Raw genomic sequence first — 6,000 nt, forward strand, 5'->3', positions numbered from 1 at the left:
GACCAATCCTTACCTATAGCTTCCGGGCAATTACCGCTAAGAGGATAAGCCCACTTACGGCTCAAAAAATTTTCTTTTAAGGTTTCCCTCTCTTCTGAAAATGCCGGCATTAGCACCCGAAACTGGACACATACCGATGTTTCACCTCACTTTGGAATTCTCCAATGTTCGTTGGTAGAATGTATTCCAATATCATACAATTTGTCGACACACGAGCAAAAGAGACGAGAAGATAACAGACTAACCTTAGGACGAAGCACTCGCAATCCTCCTTACACTTTCGAGTCACTTCATATACTGAAGAATTGACGCACGCGCGCCGCTTTGTGGAAAGGAATACGGGCCTAATGTTTACTAATGAATATTTTAACATTTTAATTTTGTTACGGTTTTATTAATATAAACGGTAGTATTATTCCTTGTTTTACTGCCCTATGTTGTAAACAGTAACGTTGAAAGTAAAATCCAACCGATATATTACTAACTGTAAACTCTGCAATCCTAAATCATTAGTTTTGATTTGTTTCTAATTTTTTACTAATATTCATTAACTTTTTAAATAAACTAACATCCATACTAAAATTTTTAACATAACTGCAGACATATGCAATGCGACAACGATAAAGCTAGACAGATCTCACGCTTGGAACTAAACAAAACATACCTGCAGCAGACATCAATGAAAAGTGTTGCCAAAGATCACGCGAGTCAGCAGAACGAACGTAGGAACCAGATAGGTTGTGTTTGTTTGTTCAATCTGCAGTCCTCCCTCTGTTTTAATTCTGAGAGAATCTGTGTGAGAGAGAAAAGGAAGGTTTGCGCGCCAACAGTTTTTTGCTCGGATGAAACATCAAACACTACACGTTTCCTGGCGATTTATCTTTCCCATTTTAACGCTCACGTTTTCAAAATTAACACACGCTTCCAATTTTAATATCGATATCGCTAACGATCATTGCATGCGTTCTGTTGCAGTATCAGCAATTATGTCAGATGAGGGTGAGACTATACTAACAGATTACATAGCACAAACCGAACACCGGAGTGTTGGCTATACAACCCAACCTTCCTTGGGTGCCCTGCCTGGTGGTATTTTAATGTTTTAGATATGGGAATGGCTATCTTTAGTATGTTTAGTTCAATCAACAAAGGAACTACAGGCCTTAATTTGGAGGGACGCATTGCGTTAACATGATCTTGTTTATTAAAACATTACAGAAAAGGGTTTATATAGTATACTGCTACGTTCAGTAGAGAAAGAAACAAAATACTTTGCTTTTTAAGAAACGTTAATTTTTATTTTCTTTGCGAATATTAACAAACGGTAATTCATATACTGCTCGCATGTTACGAGGCCGATTTTTTAATGGTGCTACCTGAAAGCGGATGTTGACTGAGAAAATTTAAATGGTACACCACCAAGCGGGTTGAGGTCACTCTACCCCCAGGCAATTTGTTTACTTTTCAGTCCATTTTCTGTGCTTAATTTTTTAATTTACTCTACACAAAAAGATAATAATGGCATTCTCCTGGTTAACCACAACAACAAATCGATGGTTAAAACGATGTCTTTTGAAAAACATATGCAAAATTATCGTGCTGTTGATGTCGCCTAGACCTATATGTTGGTTGTCTAGAGGTAAATGTAAAACAGACATTTAAAAATAAATCACCCAATAAAACAAGCTCATTATGCTATCAAAGGCATCGAAACCATTACAAGTGGACTGCGCTAATGACGCAGAAGGCAAACAACTGTAATGTTTAATGCAGCGATTTTATTCATAACGATATCAGTGTTTACGATGCATGCGAGACCGTTCTCTAATTATCCAAGTGATTATTTTGTTCCTGAACTCTTTGCATAACTGATTCGAATGAAAAAAAAATCTCTCTTTGTCTGGAAAGAGAAATGAAATAAGGAATGCTTACCATGTCGATATGTTAGGAATGCATCATGTGTTTCAAATCATTCTTGAAATTAAAGAAGTGCATTTTATATTAACATTCGCTATAAATAGGTATTCGTGCTGCATACGTCACAGCCAACCAAACACACGGTCACATACATGGGCGTTGCCATGATTTCTGTCCTTGGTGGGGGTTGGGGGGGGGGCGTAATTTATCTTTACATAGTACCTAGTCTTTTTCATAACTTTCATAATAAAATATATACTGTTCTTTCTTAATTAAAGAACCATGTAGCTTTCAGTGGACTGTAGATTGTCGCGCATCAATAGCATGACTTGTGATTTTCTTATTTAGTTACCTATACTTACCCAAATTTAGAGGGTGGTGGAAGCATCCCTCATGGATACGCCCATGATCGCATTTGTAGTAATAATTATAGATACTAAGTTCTATAGCTTTTAGTTATAGATACTAAGTTCTAGAGATAAAGGCAAAGGCGCAGTACAGAGGTACATATAATTCATTAGTATTATCGATTGCATCTCCCCCTCCCCCAGTTGCCCCCCCACACCAGAAAAAAAGCTCTTAAACCTGGTCGTTCTTTCTACAGAGACGAAACGATGTTGTGGCTGATAGATTACGAAGCACGGGCTCTTAGCTCTTTAGAGCAGCCGGCAAGAAGAGGAGGAAGTGGCCGTTATTAAAGGTAAAGAAGCAAGATGGGCAGGATTCCAATCCCTCTGAGATCAGTCACCTGGTGCTCATCAGTCGAGGTCGAAGAGAAAGTACGAATGCGGCGAGTACTACTTGGTTTAGCCGTACAAGATATGCCAGGAAGGAAAATGAGAGTTGTAAGTGACGGAGAGAGTTTATGGCCGGTAGGCTACGCGAACAGATTTGTTCGGGGCAGCTAAAAGGGATGTGGGGCGTGTGGAAGATTGTTTAGGAAACCGGTTATCGTAAAGGGCGGGATGTTTATGCAACATTCCGCCTCCAAAAACCGAAAGTCCTTTTTGGATATTCTGACTGCATTCTACAATTACCAGTGCTCAGGAAGTTAACCTGCTTATATCGTTCTTTTTCTTTTGAATCACATATGTGAGATATATTTCTGTAAATACAGGAAAAACGAAGTTAAAGACGCGGGCCGTGAAACTCCTGCATAATGTCATTCGCATTTTTTTCCTTTTGCAGATTTATTGTGGCTCGAGAAATGTTTGGAATTTTAGATCAAGGTAACTCTTCGTATACGACATTTCGAGACAAAGTCTGGGAACTTTTTTCAACCTTTAAAAAGGCGCGAAAACCAGAGTGGAATGTGGTCGTGCTCACGTTACTAAAACGTTCATACCTGGTGGGGGAGGCCGCAAAGGGGAATTATGGGGGATCGTTTGCGGGTTCAAAGATGCACTGAGGTCGGGAGGAAGGGTGTAGACGCCGGAAACGGGAGGGAGGATAATTACGGCCCCGTCCCCAACATCAGGGATAATGTCCCGTTTCCCTTCTCAACCTGTCTTTGAAGCACCTGCAATAGAAGGGATCCCGTGTCGCACGGTGAAGAATAATTGCAGGGAAAAATAAGCGGGTCTTTTGTCAAGTAGATTTGCCAATGATGTGTTCATGGATGTTGATTCTTACATTTTCAAGCATTTGGTAGACTCCACCGATGTACTGCATGGAGTATGTGACCCATAGATACCTATGATGTGGCCTAGCTGTAGTACCACAGAACTGAGGGAAAGCATGCACTTAGCGTTTGTCAAAAGAGTAGAAAAAAGCAGAACCAGACAAATCGAGTTATTACACAATTTCACAGCCTAAGCCTAGTCTTGTATAAGTCTGTGAAACTGGAAACTTTTTCGCAACGATAATTTGCACCACACCTGGTGAGTCTGAAGCCTTGCAAATGTTTATAGCTCCATGCTTGCAAGAGTTATTATGAGGGAGAAGTCAAGCGCCCTTGTATTTGCAAATAAAATTCCTCTAGCAAGTATGGCTCCATAGAAAAAAAAAAAAAAAAGCTGCCACATTCACGTGAACTTTAACTGCTGAACAGTGAGCGCATCTGCGCGCAGAGAACTGCCACAATATTAACTGCATCGTAACCTTGCTTTGCAGGTCCATCCGCAGCACACTGAGCCCCTGACACACACATACACTTTTTCACCCTTGTCTTTGCATTGATCTCACGCTTCATGGAAATTATTTTTCCGTTGGCGGTTAGTGCTGTCGGTGTACCTCACACAGTGCACTGTTGACATTACTTAAGGTTCTGTGTAGCGTCCTTCAGGTGAAACCCCTTTCAGTTCTTTTACAGTACCTCTGTTCTCGTAAGCGCTTCCATCTTACTTTCCAACATCTCATAATAATTGTTTCATAGTGTAACTGCGAAGTTTCCTTCCTATGACACCTTTAGAAACTTTTTACTCTCTATTTTCCTTTCAGCAATGAATGACCTTACAGGTCCCGGCGCTTGGCCTCTGGCCTAAACTTCATGTTGCATTCCATTCTTGTATACCACGACTATCCTTCCCAATGCCAACTTTGCACTATCTACTAAGCACTTGTGTCTACCTCTCTTCCTTCCTTTTGGCGCTTCGGAATTATAGTCTCATCGCTAACCTACCGACCTCTCTTCAGTTCACGAAACCAGCTCATTCACTTCTTAACTTTTCACTCTTACCACTTTGTCTACACATTTCTTGCAATTTCAGTCCTTCCCGCATCACACGCATGCTACACAAACAGTTCCTCTCAAAAGCCTCCGGCATTTTTCTGTCATTCACATTCAAGAGCCACACTTCACTTTCGTTTCAAACAAGACTTTGTTTGAATATCCTCGCATACATCACTCACCGTTACGGCATGCAGGCACACAATATTATCTATGCATATATATATATATATATATATATATATATAGATATATATATATATTATATATATATATATATATATATCTTCATTTTATTTGCTTAGCATACTAACGTGTATATCCATTCCAAACATCAGGGCTACTAAACTTTAAAGTGTAATCAAATTAGAAATTACTACTCATCAAAACTTGAACTAGAATTAATGTAATGCTAAAACATATTGTGTCGTTATGTAAAGAATAATTTAATAATAACTGAACTCAAAGGAATCAGAAAATAATTGCGAAAAGTTGTACAGTACATACCTTGACGGGCGCTGTACTGAAATATTTAAGTACACACACACATACACACACACACACACACACACACACACACACACACATATATATATATATAATATATAATTATATATTATATATGTATGTATAATATATATTTTTTATTATATATATATATATTATAAATATATATATATGTATATATATGGATGTATATATATAATTTATATAATTATATATTTATATATATATATATATATATATATATCTTAATATATATGATATATATAATATATATATATATATATATTTAGATATTATATATAGATATATTTATATTTATATATATATAATATATCGATAATATATATATATATATATTTATATATATATAATTCGAAGGTCGAAGGTTCCTTAACATTTGTCTTTTGGTACAAGGCAATTTTGAGCTGAGTTTGTAAAAATATAATTCTAATGTTCGAAGTTTACTTAACATTTTGTCTTTTGGTACAAGCAATTTTGAGCTGAGTTTTTAAAAATCATATCTATGTGTGTGAATACATAGCTTCACGTTACCAGTAATGACAAGAGTTTAGTATTTTGGTGAACTGTGATTTTTAGGAATTTGGTTCGACTACAAAAGGTGGCGAGGTGATTATTTAGCTCAGGGTTTTCTTTTATTTCCACACAGAACGGATATAGCAGTTGGTATTTCTCACACTAATGTCTTCAGACCAAGACTTTTACCCCATTTCCAGTTAACTCACATCGCCAGCCAACTGGAATAAGCTGATAGGCGTCACGGATTCGTTTCGCGTCCCGCAATCAAGATGTGATGTATGTCATGTTTTCGGCAAAAGTTGGATGTTCTTCGGCCTGTAAAACATGCCCGTTCCTACATTCCAATAACAGTCGCTCTTGAGACATGACAT

The 6,000-nt window shown here is 37.7% G+C and overlaps 1 protein-coding gene across 2 annotated transcripts in view; it reads right to left on the minus strand.

Moving 5' to 3' along the window:
- LOC135198091 (beta-1,4-mannosyltransferase egh-like) overlaps window positions 1-365 on the minus strand; it is a 127,726-nt gene extending 127,361 nt beyond the window's left edge. The window contains exon 1 of one of the 2 annotated variants that reach the window (XM_064225525.1): window positions 246-365. The gene's annotated coding sequence lies outside the window, so the exon portion shown is untranslated. The other variant, XM_064225527.1, reaches the window with a different exon arrangement.
- Window positions 366-6,000: the final 5,635 nt, after the last annotated feature.

The sequence above is a fragment of the Macrobrachium nipponense genome, chromosome 21, assembly GCF_015104395.2.
Source record: "Macrobrachium nipponense isolate FS-2020 chromosome 21, ASM1510439v2, whole genome shotgun sequence".
NCBI classification, from domain to species: Eukaryota; Metazoa; Arthropoda; class Malacostraca; order Decapoda; family Palaemonidae; genus Macrobrachium; species Macrobrachium nipponense.